The sequence below is a fragment of the Callorhinus ursinus genome, unplaced genomic scaffold (genome assembly GCF_003265705.2).
Source record: "Callorhinus ursinus isolate GAN/ISIS: 27379988/994484 unplaced genomic scaffold, GSC_fseal_2.0 scaffold6, whole genome shotgun sequence".
In the NCBI taxonomy this organism is placed as follows: domain Eukaryota; kingdom Metazoa; phylum Chordata; class Mammalia; order Carnivora; family Otariidae; genus Callorhinus; species Callorhinus ursinus.
The window spans coordinates 33,203,844-33,221,180 of record NW_027397068.1 but is presented as its reverse complement, the minus strand read 5'-3'; the positions used below and the strand labels follow the sequence as shown (position 1 = coordinate 33,221,180).

The 17,337-nt window shown below is 37.9% G+C and overlaps 1 protein-coding gene across 6 annotated transcripts in view; it reads left to right on the top strand.

Moving 5' to 3' along the window:
* Positions 1-17,337, top strand: part of HS3ST5 (heparan sulfate-glucosamine 3-sulfotransferase 5) — a 264,957-nt gene that overhangs the window by 44,993 nt on the left and 202,627 nt on the right. For 3 of the 6 annotated variants that reach the window (XM_025860618.2, XM_073893807.1, XM_073893803.1), the window contains exon 2: positions 14,885-15,099. The exons of 2 other annotated variants lie outside the window; for them this stretch is intronic. The gene's annotated coding sequence lies outside the window, so the exon portion shown is untranslated. Of the gene's footprint in view, positions 1-9,732; positions 9,831-14,884; positions 15,100-17,337 lie in introns of those variants that run through there. One more of the 6 variants, XM_073893804.1, reaches the window with a different exon arrangement.

The window sequence follows — 17,337 nt, the reverse complement described above, 5'->3', positions numbered from 1 at the left end:
AATTAGAAATTTGATCTTTGCAAGAATTTCCAAAAGGCTTTTTCACGTATTTCAGCCAGTATGATTGGAACATCATCAGTGACTTAATATTGCATTATCTTAAAACTATTTCAGAGTCATGAAGAAAGCTCTTTCTATATCAGAAATGTGTGTCTTTAAATAGATTAGATGTGGTGGAAAAGTTTTATACCTTCAAATTTAGTAAGATTAATTTTAGGAGTTCAAAGAGACATCTAAAATTGTCTAGTCCAACTTTTTATCAACAGCTAGAGTGCTTACTGTGCATCCCTGTCAAACGTAGCAAAGCTCTGCTTGAATACTTCAAAGACAAGAAGTTTGTAATCTGGTCAAGTATAAGCATTGTGTTGTTCACTAATTCTAATTTTGCAGTTGTTGTTTTGGTTTTTTTCTGTATTGAGCTAAGGTCCATTTGCATGAGTCAGCTCTCTTTCTCCTAATGCTATCTCCTGGACACGGGTAAGATTTGTCCCACTTCCAAATTCGACATTTCCTGCAGCTGCCTCTCCTTCAGTTCCTTCTCCATGACATAGGATTGAGATCCAATGACAGCCTGGTCCCCTTTCTGGATGGAGATTCCCATCCAACTCTTTCCATAGTTTAAAATCTCTCCACGAGTTTGTGTCAAGCTTCATAGAAGAGGTGTTTGCCCTCGTTGTTCCTGCTTCCTCACTTTGAATTCACTCCAGAAAGTGCCACAGTCTGGTTTCTCCTTTGGCCTAAATTCTGCTGAAATGTGCCTCTGTGGGGTTGCTGATGATCTCCTGGGTACCAAATCCTGAATGTATTTAATTCTGTCTGCAACATCTAGCCCTGTTGATTTCTAGAGGCTCTTCCCTCTTTTGAGTTCCTAAAACTTCCTCCTCCATTTCCTCCTGCTTCTGACTGTATCACCTCAGGCTCCTTCATGAGTTCACCTTTTAAAGGTTGGAGTTGTTTTCCAAGGTAGCATCCATCATCTCTTCATGTTGTCCACATACTTACAGAGCAGTTCTATATGCTGCATCTGCATGTGTCATAGTCTGAGGATTCACAAAAGTATGTCACCAATTTAGAGCTTGCTCCTAACTTTTATGATTCAGTTGCCCCATGAACTGCTTTCACTTAGGACCTCCTCGTTTCTTGCCTGTTTTTCCACATCAATCTCCTGATTGGTCTTTATGTCCAATCCATGTCTTCATGGTGGCAAGAGTAAGCTTTCTGAAACAAAAATCAATCAGCATCCGGAGTAGAAGACTTCAAGGACTCTTCTTTGTCTAGTGAGTACTTTTCAAACTCCTTAGTTTAGTGTTTGAGGCTCTTCATGACTTGTTACTTCTCCAGTGTAACCTAAAATCACTTTTCCACCTTAAAGTGGAATTTTAGTCCCAATTATAATCCCAGAGAATTCACTTCTGCTTCCTAAGCACTTGAAGCTCTTCTTCACCTCTGGACCATATGCAGCTTCTTCTGCCTGAAACCCCCTTCCTTCCCTCTCTACTCTCTTGTCATTCGACCACCTTTTACACAGCTCAGAGATCCCATTCCACCTGCCCCATGTCTTATTCTTCCCAGAACTCAATTAAGTGCCTCTTTGGTGTACTTAGCATTTACCACATTGTGATTATTCTTGTACTTGTCTCTCCCCCCACCAAACCATGATCAACTTGAGAGAGAAGTATGTCTTCTCATGTGTGTAACTCCCAACACATTATAAAATGACTTTGCACCTTAATTTGGGCCTATTCATTCAGTCACTCAGTGAACTTTTTTTTTTTTTTTTTTTGAAATCTACCAAACTCTGTAATAGATGCTTGGAATATACTGATAAGCCAGATAAAAATGGACTGGTCCTCGTGAAAGTTACAAACAACTAAACAACCTCTTTATCCCTTTTAAAGGTTGTGTATCCCTTATTCCCATATGCCAGGATCATTTTAAATCTTGATCTTGCTATAAACTACATTAGCTAGTCTTTCTGTGTCCTGTGCAGGTTTGTTCTATAGAACACACTTTGGGGTATTAAGGACCTACTTCGTGCTAACATGCATCTACTTTCATTCTCAAAGAAATTCTGAGAAATATTGTCAGGACTGTTTCGCTCTTTTTGCATGTGAGAAAACAGAAGCTTGCAGAATTTAAATCCCAGACTTGTGTTAAACCCAGAGTTTGAAAGGCAGAGCCTAAGAGTTTTACACTAAGCTGATCAAGAGGCTCTTTGTGTCTTCAGTAAAAGCATGGATAACAATGGTGAATAAGAAAGAACTGAACTCTGAACCCCCAGGGCTGACAGGACAGATCTCCTTCCTGGTGACGCCATACATTTATCAGACATTCCTATCAATCTCCCTATTAGGCAGCCCACCTTTGTTCATTCTGTCTACAAGGACATTACAAAGGGCTCACTAAATGCCTTGCAGAAATCAGTATCTACCTTACCCATGGCACTGCCTTTATCTATAAATCCAGTGCCCTCATCAAATGGGGAAATGGGCCCAACACCAGGTCTCATAAATATCTGTCAGATGAATGACTGACTTGACTTTTTTCCTGTTCTTTCCATTATATCCACTAATGACTTGCAGCTACATAAATGCTTAGTGCAATTACCCTTTAAGTCCTGAGATGTGCTGCCTCAGTAGCGGTATAAATACAAAACAAAAACTCTCTTACGAGGTTGGATAGCTCCCCCCTGTGAAATATACACAGTCCTGTACCTGTTTTAATCAGCCTGCTGCCTGCTCCAAAGAAATCTCTGAAAGCATGCATTTCCCAAGCCATAGTTACACTGAAGTGCTTAGTGGCAGGGCAGGTGGGACTGAACCCAGCTATATTGAGACTTCTTTCATCTCCAGAGGAAAAAGGTATCAGTCAACCTTGCCTTGAACAGTGGTCTGAGAAGAGCCAGTTCAACAGAGGACAGAAAGAATTGCACCTACAGAGAGGGCTGAGTAGGGCTGACTCCCCACAACTCAGCCCTGTTAGGTTCTCAACACTCAGTTTTTCACTTTCTACGACTTGATAGGGCAATCGGGAGGAACAGTGGGAAGAATTTTTTAAATAATAGATTATTTACAACATATTCTGGACAGTTTCCGCCATGGAGGTCAATGGTTTCTCTTTAAAAGAAAAAAAAATGAGTCACATAACTTGTAAAAAATACCATCTCCTTTTTTTTTTTTTAACTTTCTTAGGCGGATGTGACAGTACCAATACAAATGGCACCTAGTAATTGTGAAGTTGTAACTTTAGAAATAAAAAATGCATTCCCAATGAGCCTGTGTTTCAAAAGAAAAATTTAGCATCGACTTTGATATACCATCTGGTATTCAAATCACTCTGAAAAAAATTATTCATAGTAGTGTGAATTCTCCTAGGACAAGGCTGGTGAGGAACAGGAGACAGTGGAATTGAACAACCTTGAAGAAAATAAAATCCCTTTTGGCATTACCTCCTCCTGTGTGATCTCCTCTGTCAGGAGTCCAATTTTAGTCTGATGCTGATCAGAAGGGGCATAATTTATAGAAGAAAATGCAGAATAGGGCTTCCTCTAGTTAATTTTTTTTTAACTGTGCTCCCTTTAAAGCACTCTGAATTCTCCCTTCAAATCTAATCGACTACTGGTTATTGTGAGACTCCAAAAAAGAACAATGGATTGAACCGCTGCACTTCTTCAGCCTACACTACTGAGGACAATAGCCATTGAATTCGGCACAGGGCACACTTTTGGGAAAAGCAGATCCTACAGTGCTTTGTGTGTCTTTTAAAAAGATTGCATTAACATATTAATTAGATTCTAAAAATGTAATTACAGTTGAAGTAAAAAAAACACGCTTGTATATAATTTAATCTCTGTATTTTGATCATTTTCAAATAGTACACAGGTATGAAACTTAAGAGAAAAATGCCATCTGTAATTGTGCTACATTTCATTGACTCCTGAGGAGAGAGAATTTGTATAGGTTGATATAGTCTTTTAGGCTCCCCAGAGCTTGTATATCATTGTTATAAAAGAAATTTATCCCTTTTGTTTTTTTATTTGACATACAGCACTAGCTACTGTATTGCCCATTGGACATTTTGTGCTTCATTAACAACTGTGGTTGTTAGAGAGGTACTTCAGTGTAAAATGCTGACTTTGATTTCAAAGCTCATAGAAGAAAGTTTGGAAAATTGAAAGTAGACCTTGTTTGCTCTTTCTGATTTCAGTTCTGTCCATCTCTTAGGTGATGATACAAAGTATATAATTTGTACTTGTAGAACATGTTTGCAGGGCAAGTGTTAGAAAGTATTGCTCTCCAGGGGCTTCCTGAGAATGACAAGTATTAATGTCCTCAGCTGACAAACTGAAACAAGATTATGATTAACTCAGGGTTTCATCATCTGCAGATTTATAAGGAAACCAGCCTCCTGGAGTAGTTTCTCTTCCACTTACCTAAGGGGGAAACAAGATGCCACAAGCAGGGGAAAATTGTGGTGAATTAATTCCATCAGTGCTTACTTACTTGGGGCCGCTTAAAAATAGTAAGAGGAAGGGGTGCTTGGCTGGCTCAGTCCTTAGAGCATGTGACACTTGATTTCAGTGTTGTAAGTTCAAGGCCCATGTTGGGTGTACTTAAAAATAAAATCTTAAAAAAAATAGTTCAAAAAATAGTAAGAAGAAGATGATTGGGTGTCTTTCTATTTTATATCTTCAATTTTTAAAATAAATACCCAGGGTTAGTTGTTCTTACAGACATATAATATTTTCATGTTTCTTGGACTTACTGGCTGTCTACTTTGCTGATTTGGAAGCAGTTACAGCATTTTTTTCCTATTCAAGGAAGAATTTATAAATAGTACTGATGGGTATCCAACGTGTGTTATTTCTTTAAATGGTGACTGAATTGTCTTTATACACAGAGTATATTTTTAGTGTAAAAACTACAATGTTGTATTATGACACTTCCCATGAAATAAATTTTAAAATGTTCATATTCCAGACTGAAACATGTAAGATAACATTAGAGAAAGTCAGTGTTTAACCATATTCATTCATCCATCCAAATGTTCCACCAACTAGCATTTAACAAGGACTTGTGTGTCAGACACTGTTCCAATAAAGATGTATTGAACATCTTCTCTGTCCCAGGAACCATGCTAGGCATCTGGAATATAAAGTTCATAAAATACGGTCTGTGTTCTTAGGGAACTATGAATCTGTGCTATTAGGGTAAGTAAGGATGATTAATTAGTAGCTGACTAGGTCAGGGAAAAGCCCCAGGGTTAGGCAATGGTTCCCATCACTTACTGGACAAAATTACTTATATTCAAATCCTTGGGCACAGACTACATCTAATGTCCTTGTTGTTTTGGGGGATGGCAACAAGAGACAAGTGAAAGATTCTGGAGAAGCATGGGGCTAGAAATAGTATAGTTGCCTTCCTTGCCATGAAATCTTTAGCAATCTGTCCAGCCAAAGGTAATTATTCATTCGAACTCATAAAGCTCTTGGGTCTTATAGGTGATACCAGTCTCTTATGTCCTTTTTCATTAGAGAAAGACAAGATTTCAAAGAAGTTTTTTGGGTTTTTTTTTTTGGGGGGGGTTAAGCCCTTAAATGTCCCTGTCTGCCTGGCTACCATGCCAATATACTCAGTGATATTTTTAGAACCACATTAAATTCTAAATATAATATAGTATGGGTGGTTGATGGGACCTTCAGTATATAAAAAAAAGAATAAAATATATGATTGCATTGATTTTCTGATTTGCACTGTGGAGAAACACACCCAGTGAATTTTGCCACTCGATAATTGCCCTTTGGTTACCTCCCTTAAGGAGTGTGTTTTTAGGGGCACCTGGGTGGTTCAGTCGGTTTAGTGCCAGCTCTTGATTCCAGCTCAGGTCATGATCTCAGGGTTGTGAGATGGAGCCCCGTTGGCTCGGCGGCACGGTGGAACCCGCTTAAGATTCTCTCTCTCCCTCTCCCTCTGCACTCCCCCTTCCTCTTTTTTTTTTTTTTAACGGTACATCGTTAATGGAGGAAAGGATTATTTTATTGAATGCTGTTTACCTGTTGCTTCCACTGGTGCTATACATTACCTGGCAGATACTTTCTTGTAATTGTAATGGATTAACTATGTATGTGCACTTGGTATATTATATATTTATAGAAATAGGTACAATAATTTCTGAATTTTTTAAGCTAGCCAGGAATAACTCATTTCTTCGTATTTATAGTGCATATGTGAGCGTATATGTGTGTGTTAAAATAACATCTTCACACATGACTAGTTTCAGTAGGATAAAATTTCAAGGACTATTCCCTCTAAAGCTTTTAGGCGGGAGAAGATGAGAAACTGGACGAAGGGGAAATTTTCATCTTACTGCAGCGTATCACACAATTAGGTACTTTATGGGGGATTTTATGTCTCCTACTAAAATAGTCAGCAGTGGACATTTTCAGAAATAGGACATTGGACTGATCAGATCATCGGTCAGTTTTGCTATGGTAATCTCTGTTTGCCTAAAGAGGGTGATGTTTGCTTGATTTGAATACATGTCAGAAAATAGCATTCTTTGTTTGGGCTAGCAACAGCTATACTACAGGATTTCTTACTTGTCAGTATGCTGCTTTTCCAAGTGCTCTCGTAGGTGATTACCTAATGATGTGAGAAGAGGTTCATAGTATGTTACATGGACAAAAAACAGGTTATAAAACAGTATGTATTAATTCCATTCCCTCTTTATACACACAGAGAAAAGCCCTATGGGGCAGTTGTGGCTATGATCACAGTCTTTGGCATAGTTCAGAGGGAAGGCCCAATTTCAAATCCCAGCCTCTCTACTTATTAAACATCTGACCTTTGACCCTGAGCAAGTTATTAAACATCTCTGTGCCTTAATTTCCTCATTTGCAAAGTGGAGATAATGATTTTATATAATCTGTTCTAAATTATATATTTTATTTAAAATACATTATATATATATGAGACTGATACAGAGTAAGTGCTCAATATAGTTAAAATTATATCTTTATTAATGCATAATATTAATAGTGCTTATCTCTGGATAATTGGGCTTAAAGCAGTTTTTATTTCTTCATTGTAATTGTATTCTCTAAATTCTCTAAAATGCACATGAATGAAGGCTAAATACGTTATTTAAATGAGAGTAAAAAGAAGGCTAATATAGTAATTTATATTAGAAATCTCTAAGAATGACTCCAGTCATCTTTAACATCTTCTAAACAGACATGACTGTTTCAGTCTAGTTGTTATTTCATTTTTATCTTCTTCTTAATGCATTAAAATTGGAATGTTACTAAGTTACTAAGATTTTAACAGCTCCACAGAAGTAAGGGTAGCAGACAAAAATGTAAGTAGTTTTTCTTCTCAACATGTTATTTATAATAAATATTAAGACAGACTTTTTATCATTTGTTATAACTTTTTAAGTTTCTTTCTAAAGTTATTTTTTCTCATTGAAAGTGAATCACGGGGTGCCTGGGTGGCTCAGATGATTGAGCATCTGCCTTCGGGTAGGGTCATGATCTCAGGGTCCTGGGATCGAGCTCCCCATCGGGCTCCCTGCTCAGCGGGGAGCCTGCTTCTCCCTCTCCCTCTGCCATTCCCTCCTCTTGTGCTCTCTGGCTCTATCTCTCTGTCAAATAAATAAATAAAATCTTTAAAATCTTTAAAAATTTCCCAATTAAATTAAATTTCCAAATTAAAGAAAATGTGAAAAGCAAAATTGTATGCCTGAGGAAGAGTTTTGTTAAGTCACTGTTTGAAATTCCAGGCTAGTCTATAAAAAGGAAGGATGGAAATTAACAATTTATTTTAGACATTTAATTGGAAAGAGAAACAAGCTTCTTCCCAGCAGAACTTAACATACCCATTTTCTTCTCTTTTTATTTTATTATACAAATTAATCAATATAGTTTGATATACTTGGCTAATAACCATTCAGATATTTACTAGCCAATCTCTCTTATGTTGTTAAACTGGCATATGTATGAAAACGGTGCACAAATAGAATATCCTAGCACTTTAGAGAATGAGTCATGTAATAGCATGTATAGATTAACTTGAGCTGCAGACCAATTTGAATTTTAGTCTGATGGGTATTTTCTCTCTCTCTTACCCCCTAATTTAATTTGATAAAATTTAGTAATTTTTCCCTCAGATCTACTGTTAACGCGTGTCTGCGCATATGCATATATGTGTGTATCACAGGAAAACACCTTGAATATTTACTTTTTACTTCTACTTTACTTTACTTCTACGTTTATTCTGGTTGTAAACTCTTAGTATGGAATTTTGCTTTCCACCATTTACTATCGAAAATGTTATAAAGTTTTGTGACACTGTTATTAAAGGACCTTTCAGCTCTTTATTTTTTTTTTTTTTCTCTCTTGCTCCAGTAATCATAAGCCCAGACTTTTAGGAGCTGGAAAATTCAGTGCCCCTTGGGTTTTTGTTGAGATAAGCAGTAGAAAGTGATCACAGAATTTTCTGGTTCTAAATTGTGACTGAGACTAGATGTCTTGGCTCAGACTGGCTTTTCAATGCGTAGCACAGTCCTTTGGTAGTGAATGGTTTCACAACTGGTTTCTCACCATAAAAAAGGACACACTTAAAGAAAATAAAACATTAGAAATACATGACTTGCAACAACTCTGCAATTAGCACCAAAAAATACTGCCTTTATAAAGTAATGCTTCAACATAGTATAAAGCCTCCAGGAGTGTACATCGTGAATGGATTTGTCAATGAAGAATTCATTGTTAATGTGAAAAATGGAGTCAATATAGATTTGGTCTTAAATTTTAAAATTCTTTAATGAGTTTTAAGTTCCTCTTACATGGTAGGCCCAGCATTTTCTGGGTAGTGTTGTATCAGCACAGAATCATTTTGTTATCATTTTCAAGGGTGGGTTTAGAGTTTTCTTTTGTTTTGCTTTTCTTGACATTGAGTGTTTAAGACCAGATTCCTGGTCAGTAACAAGGCAGACAATAATTAACACCCAGGGATTAGACGTGCACAGAGAGAGTGAGAGATCATCCGCAACCGGTAGAATTGGTTGAGTCCTGTGTCAGTTTTTCCAATCCCAGTGACACATGCAGTATTTTTTTTAAGTAAGTTCTTTCTGTGTTTTCTGCCTAAATATTCCACCTGCTGCTGAAAAAAATTGGGGGTTCTTTTTGAAGAGATATCTTTTTTTTTTTTAAATCCCGAAACAGTTTCTGAGAGCATTTCTCAGTATAGGCAACAACTTTCACAGACTCTCTGGCTTCATTAACTAGAGGACTTGTGCAGCTCTTTAGGAATTTTCAGGGAATGTATTTTTCTTCACTACCTTCTTTTCCTTTTCCCCTAAAAACAGACTCAGTGTGTACAGAAGGGAGAGAATCCCACTGCCTGCATTGTAAACTCAGTGACTTCTTTCTGTGAGCAAACAGACATAGGAGAAAGGCTTGTAAAACATACTCAACAGAATGAATTGGAGTATAAACCAAAGATGGTGTTCCTCTCATTACATGAAAAAATAATAGCAAAGACATCTTAATTTACATGTTACTTTACAGTTTTGAAAAAACTTTCCTGAATATAATCCTATTTGATTTTTGCAGGTTCTCAATGGTGTTTATATTGCTACTCCTATTTCATAGATGAGAAAATTAAGCCTCCAGGAGGCCTTGCGGGTGGTGCATGATCAACCAAGCCTGGAAATCACAGCAGCCCTTAATCCAAGGATACCACATATAATCTTGATGCTGACTTTGGTTACAAAGAAGTCACACTGACAACTCAAATCTGGATGAAAATTTAGAAGAGAGGAAAATTAGGGTTGGTATTTTAATAAGCAAAACCTAAAAACATTAATCAAAGACTGAAATCTAGAATTTCGTATCAAAACAGCATTCGTATATATTAACTCTTTGTAGCTTCAGCAGGAAAGATCAAGATTTCTCCTGCTGCTTCTATTTTAGGAGTAAAACCAAATTAACAGCCTAATTTGAGGAGAAGTATATTTAAAGGTCCTGGAATTCTGGCTAACCGATTATATAAATTGTATCACTGTTTCTAAAAGACGGTTAAGGAATGAAGCTTTATCCATGTGAAACTTTTAGTTGAGAGATTCTTTTTTTTGTGGCTTCACATGAGTGGTCTGTAAGAGATCAGCCGTAACAAGTTCCATGAGTCGCTCAGTGCTAAGTGTTCCCTGGTTCTTGCTTTTAATGATGGAAGCAAAGGGAATGAGGAAGGAGAGGAAAAGGAAGGAGGAGGGAGAGAGAGAGGGAAAGAAAGAAATCAAATCTGTAAAGAGAGAATAGTTCCCGGTGCGCCTCAGTGGGCCAAACCGAGCATTCAGTACAGTGTATTAACATGGGCTTGAATAATTCAAACTTTCAGGCCACAGGAAGAGGCTTTCCAGTGGGAGGAAGAGTTGCCATAATTAAAGCTTCCTGGCACATGGAGGCAGCTGTATCTTCCGACAGACCGAGAAAATTGGACATGGCCTAATAGCCTCAGAGAACAGGGATGCTGTGGTGCAGCATTGTTTGAGAAGTGTTAGGTTTATTTGGGTGTTCTCCAATTATAAAGTCAATTCTCTGGATACCAGCGTCTTTTACATATTAATGGCCTAACCCTTGGCATATGGCAAGAATGCAGGATTCAACTCTTGAGACTGCTTGAAAAAGGAGTAGTGAGTTCAAAGATGCCAGTGGCTGCATATTACATTTTTGAAAGTTTAGCTTTCAAAATAAACAAGAAGATGGTATTTCTTTTTACATCAATATGCAATTCATTTTAGAACAAGTATTTCTTCACTTAATGTCTTCACAGAAGGTGCTTAGGGGTTTCAAAATATTTGATACACAAACATGCACAAGCATGTAGTTGCTGAATACATTGTTTTAAAAATAAAGATTATTTCTGTTATATACATTCCTTCCCATAACAAATCTAAACTTCCACCTCAACTCACTCATTTAAAGTATTCAAGAATGCCACTTGATTTTAATTTATCCAAATGCCATCCTTCATCAGCACCTTGTTTGGGTTTTTGTTGTTTTTTTCATTGTTTTGGTTTTGTTTATGGAAGGGGCCTATTTTTCCCCTCTAGTGCACTTCCTATTTGTAATTTCCTGTCCTCTGCCAGTGTCTTCAGCAAAGGAGGCTAATTGTCATGCTTGTTTTCTGGGGGTTGAATGCAGCAAAGGGCCTATCTGAAATAAACAGTTCAGTGTATTCCTGGAGGCCTTGCCAGACTGAGAAAAGCTAACATATTGTGGCATTCCCTTGGGGACTTCACACCATGTCTAGGCTAAAGAAGGTGGAAAAAAGAGGGGAGCAGCGATATCTTCTGTTTCCTCTTCCTGTTGCTGACAGCAGAGTTAAAAGCTTACTCTTCTTTCACATTTGATTTCCCATTCCCCCCACTCTCCTGAACAGCAGTGCACCTGTGAGCTGTTTTCCAGGTGGCTACAGGGGATTGGAAAATAGAAATGAAAAGCAAGGAATCTGAAGTCCGCTGCTCCAAGGAGAAAAGACGTTTATTTATATCAAGCAATTTAAAAGCTAGCCAGAAAGCTTCTGTGGCCTTTCAGAGAAGCTCTTCATTACTTTCAGGACACCTTCTTAAAACTTTCATGATCAAACCGCATTATGCAGGACTATCATTCCAAGAATTGGATCCAACACCGTAGGACTCTATTAGCATACTTTGTAAAGTAGAACTCCTGTTTTAATTGAGGGGCCATGTTACCCTTGGTAGTCCCTGTTTTAAGTTTTACTACTAACTAAAGATGAGGTAAGATAAAAGTAAGTGAAACACTGAGTGCATTGGAAGGGGCCATTGCAATGACATTGTGACTTGTTACCTGGACAAATGGTCCGCCATATCTCAGAATACATTTCTTAGTCTGAATTTCCAAACTAAATGATATCTGAACTCTCATTTTCATGCTGCAAGTCTGTTCCTAATAAGAACTTTGCCAAACTGATAAGACTACTGCCTTACTGTGGGCAACACAAATGGCCGCCATGTGTAACCACAGACCCATTGACCTGAAACTCTCACATTTACAGATGGCATTGTTAGTCCGATGATGATGGTATATTTTCTGATTTTATTACTTACCAGTTTTTATGATTCCTAAAGGCTCTGTTTACAGCTGAAGGCGTCCTATTTTGCTTTTAATGCTGAATTGTGAATAAGCAGGTCAGATTGGCTTCAAAGACATACAAATTGAAATCAGATCTCTGAAGGCTCATCCAAAAGGCAAGAGATGGAGTGTAATATTTACTGCCTTCAAAAATATACTTTGAGCTTTTTGAAAATAATTGTAATGAAATAAACTTTAAATACCCCATTTATAATGTGGAAGACAGAAAATGTAGTCAGAAATAATTTAATAATTTAACATTCAGAAGACTCCATGACAATCAACTGTGCAACTAGAAACGAGTCTGATTTGAGTCCAGTTTTACTAAATGGATTTTGATAACCACCCCTGGCCCTGATTCCCCTTCCCAGTAATGCATGCTGGGTCTTTCTGGTGGAAGAGCAGCTGGCTCCCAAATGTCTGCTGTGGCTGAAAGTCTCCTTGGATCTGTTGAAAGGCTTCATAATTCTGACCCAGAGTCTCCTTTCAGTCTGAACTCACCATACCTCTGTTAAATCTTTCTGACTCTCTTGACTGCCTAATGTTGACCTGTATCATTACCTATAATCTGGAGTATAACATCCTATTGCCCTCAGGAACAAGGGAAGAATCCTCAACTTGAGGATTAAAAGACCCTTCCCGGGCTGGCCTTTGCTTGAGTTGCCTAAGCTTTCCACCCTCCCCGCTCCATTCATCTCAAACAACTTTCCCCTTGCCCTAGCTTCATGTTCTCCTTCCTTCTGTGTGGAATACTTTCTCCAGCATCTTCTTTTCCCCTCTCTGTCTCTCTCTCTCTCTCTCATGCACACACACATTTTTTCCTTAGAAAACTCCTACTCTCCTTGGGGCTCACATAGATATATCATTTCTCCGAGAAGCCCTTCTGGGCCAGTTGGACTTTTCTTTTCTAGTTACCTAGGTATCCTTTTCTAGTTTCAGGGCCATGCATTTCTGCTTTGGTTCTGTTTATCATTCTGAGTTATCATTGCCTATCCTTTCTTGTACTGCTTGGGAACTCTGCCCGAGCTACTCCCTAAGCTATCTGAGGCCAAGGACCAGGATTTATTCACCATGGTGTTCCTACCACTTGCCCCAATGTCTGATACATAGTAATTTCTCAGTAAATATTTGTTGAATGAATGAATGAGTAAACTGGAGTCAGCTTGTTCCAGTTGTCTCCCCACTGAAAGGTAGCCCCCCTGTTCCCACCAGGCCACTGCCCCACTCCAGGAGACATTTCCTATTTCTGATTCCTGCTCTGTCCCATCCCCTCAAGGTAAATTCTGCCATACCAGGCCCGTGCCCTGCCCATCGTGAGAAGGTTCTCAGAAAGCAATGAAATGAGGACAGTCTTCAGGAGCTAATAGAAATGTGGAAGCTGCCCAAAAGGGAGACCATCCCCTATTGGTGTTTCTATCATTTAAATCTATCTGCAATTGCAACAAAAATCTGGGACAGCTTTGTTACACTCCATCACTGCTAGTCTACATTTAGAACCTTGTATAACACACAAGCACAGATTCCACCTATTTTTCCTTAAGTAGAAAGAACAGGTTATAAAGTTGAAACTATGCTTCTGTTGCAGTACCTTATAGCACGATTTGCTGCTCCTTATTTTTTCATGTTCCATGTTAAGAACAAGCACGACTTACAGGCCATTTCCTGAAGCTATACTTCCACATTTTAGTATCACTGCATATATATATACCTGCTTTCAGTTCAATGCTGATAAACACACAGCACACACATCTAAATATTGACATAGGTGCTGATTTTTCTTGCAAAGAAATATGGACTTAGAATAATCCTGAAGTTTTAACATACTTAAGTAGCTCCAGATTTCTTTGTCTAATTATGAAACTAAAGAAATAGATGATTTCTTGTCATTAGAATCTGTCTGGTATTGATTAGCAATCCTATGGTGCACTGCCTATATTCTCTAAATGGAATTGATGCAGTAAAGTAGAAACACAATGAAAAGAGGTTATTCTTGTTGTAGGGCTCGAGTCTTTATTAAGCTTTGGAGGTTTTCCTGAGAGCTGAATTACTGATAAACTGATCTTGTTAGCTGCATTCTGTCATTTGATGTGGAGAACACATTTCCATCTGGTTTTCAAAAGGAATCCTTTGAGATCCGCATGTATGCATGAAATTTTATGCTAAGAGAAAAGTATGTTTTTCTAGCCCTCGTCCTTTAAAATGTAGATTCACTGAGAGGTTCTTATCACTGCCTGTCCATTTCATCTCTACCTCAACTGTGTGTTTTTTTCTGCCCTCTTTGCCAACAGCCTTTTAGCCTTCCAGTGGAGATTGGTAGTCAGGAATCTGAATACAGCTGATGAACAATTAAAATGTTGGCCATTTGTTATAAGAGTTTATGGTCTCACACTTTATGGGATTTTTAAAGAATACTGAAATATCGGTATTTTTAAAATGAATGTAAAAAGGCCTCACATTCCTCCCATATTGGTAAATTCACCTCAATTTTTATTTGAGTTTGTTTTATTTTACTGTATATGAGGGAGAAATTTTTCTGTTCATTTTGGCTCAAACCTTGTAAGGCTGTTGAATTTGTAAGCAGAATTATGCAGAAAACGCAACCCTTAGGCAGAGAAATTAGTAATAATGACAAGAAAAAGAATAATGCTTTAAATTGCCTACATTCAAATTCAAGAAGTAGAACTGAACAGCAAGGATTGCTATTGATTTTGATGTATTTTTTTATTACAGCACGGTGTACGTTTGTGGAGCTATATAAATCTCTTAAGAATAATTGAGGAGCACATGTAAAACCTGCCGCGTTGCCCCTCTGGGTCTCCTCCCTCCTGACTTAACCCCAGAGTCAGGAAGCAGCTGTCAGTCATGGGTGGCTGTGTCTGATCATCTTTTGTTTCTCCTGCTAACCTGCCTGCCTGGAAGCCCATCCCCTGTGGCCTTCACAAAAAGTAAGAAATGAGAGCCACGGTGCTCTCTCAGCACTGATAATTAGGGTGACCTTTTCAGGTTTGGGGGATTTAAAAATATATTTTAAAACATGAGAGTGTAAAAAAAAAAAAAAGTCATCGTTTTGTTCTTCCGTAATTAAAACTGTTACCTGGACAAGGCAGCCTTTAATGACAGCATTTTTGCTCCAGAAGGGATATAGAAATAAACTTCCGGAACTAACCCTTGTAAAACATCCTTGAATAATATCTGCATTTGGCTTTTCCTGAAGTCAGTGAAATTTCCACATATGTACTCAAGCATGGAGCAGTTTAGAATGAATTCCCTTATCAAGAACTCGTCCCTCTTTCCTTTGCCTATGAAACATTTTGTGCAGCCAACATCATAACCCAGGAATGTATCAGTTTGTTCAGCAGATAGAAATGATAAAATTGCAACACCAAAAAGGAAAGAGGGATAAAAAAACCTGAGATTTGCATTTATACAAATAGGGTTTTATTATTGTTATAATTACTGTTACCGTTTGTATAACTGCTGGTGTAAGCAGCTGGGTATTTCCTACTGGAAAAAAGAAGAAGAAACATAATTCATTTCCCCCTTTTTGCTAGTCCTGCTTATTACTTACTTATCTACTATCGACAGTCAATACTCTGTTGATACAGTAACCAAGGAGAGCCACCCCTGGGTTACAGAATTTTAAAAAAGAATTAAATCAATAATTAAAAATTAATAATGTATCATCGTTATTAGGGATGGAAAGAATTCTGCAAATATTTGCAACTTCAAGTTGATAAACTGTGAATCTTGTGGATCTCTTTGTATCTTTCTACTTGGTCTTAAAATAAAACATCAAAAACATTCTATCTACTTTCCCTTGACATAAAGGAAAATCAAACTGGGGAAAAGGTAAAGCCCAAGTAGGTCTCACTGATGTTCATTCTTTACTGAATGAACCCTTCCCTTTAGAGGGTAGCTCCTTTAACTGGAGATTTGTCCTAATGCAGCCAAAGGATCATAATGTCTTCCAACAGTATCTAAACTAACCCATACTGAACATCAGTCCATTTCATTACTTCCTTACATAAACAGGGATAGAAAAAGAACAAGTGCTTCCTCAAAAGTGAGCTAAGTGGATCAAATCAGAAGGAGGGAACAAGTATACATGCTTAGAAAATAGGCCTTTTTGTGCCCATTAGACCCCAATCTTAGGTGTAGAAATTGCCCTATATTTTAAGAAATTTGGTCTGGATAGAAGAAACTTGAAAAAGCAGTGCTGAGGTCATTTGATGTGTTTCACCTGGTAACTTTCACCAATCTCTGAGAGATTTTTCTTTTTCCCTCTCTACTCTCACAGCTTTTGGAGATGTAGCTGTGGCAGATCATGGGCTCATTTACCCAAATGGAATTTGTACTAGTACAGAAAGAGTGCTTTTTGCTCCTTAATGGCTCACCAGAAGAGCACCCTTGCCTTGCATAAACACATGAGTTACCCATTGGTTAAGATGGTACTGAACCTTTATTCTGTCACCGTGCCAATATTTAAAAATTCATTCAACTCGTAAGCGCATACAGAACATTCTGTGTGCGAGGCATTGATTGTTAGCGTTACTTGCATCACATTATACCATAGGATGACCAAAGAAATGAGGACCCAGTAGGTCTACAGTTCTGATCCCAGCTCTGTCACTTTTGGTATGTGTAGTCTTCAGAAAATCGCTTAATTTCTCTAATTTTTGGTTTTCTAAAAGTACTAAAGTAACCGTGATAGAGGGTCTCCAGTTCCCCAACTTGCCTTCTCTGTTTGCCACCTTTTCTTTCTTTTTGGTGATCTATCTTCCTAACCCTGTGAATTTTTGACTAGTCAATAAACAATTCTTAGAAAATATTTTTCAGATGGTTATGGGATTATAACAATGACCCCAAAGCAAGGGCCATGAAAACAGGAAAGATGCCCAACCTGAGCTTCCACTAACGTTGAAAACTGATGTCTAACCCAGAGCCACAAAGACTCTTCTCTATCCCAGAAGTCAGCAAACTATGGCCTTTGGGTCAGAGACCTGCCACCAGGTTTTGTATAACCATTTATACTTTTAAATGGTTGAAAAAAAAATCAAAAGAAAAAGAACATAACGTGACGCGTGAAAACTATGAAATTCAAATTTCAGTGTCTGTAAGTAAAGTGTTATTGGAACACAGCCATACTTATTTGTATGTAGCAGCTGTGGCTACTTCCATGCTAT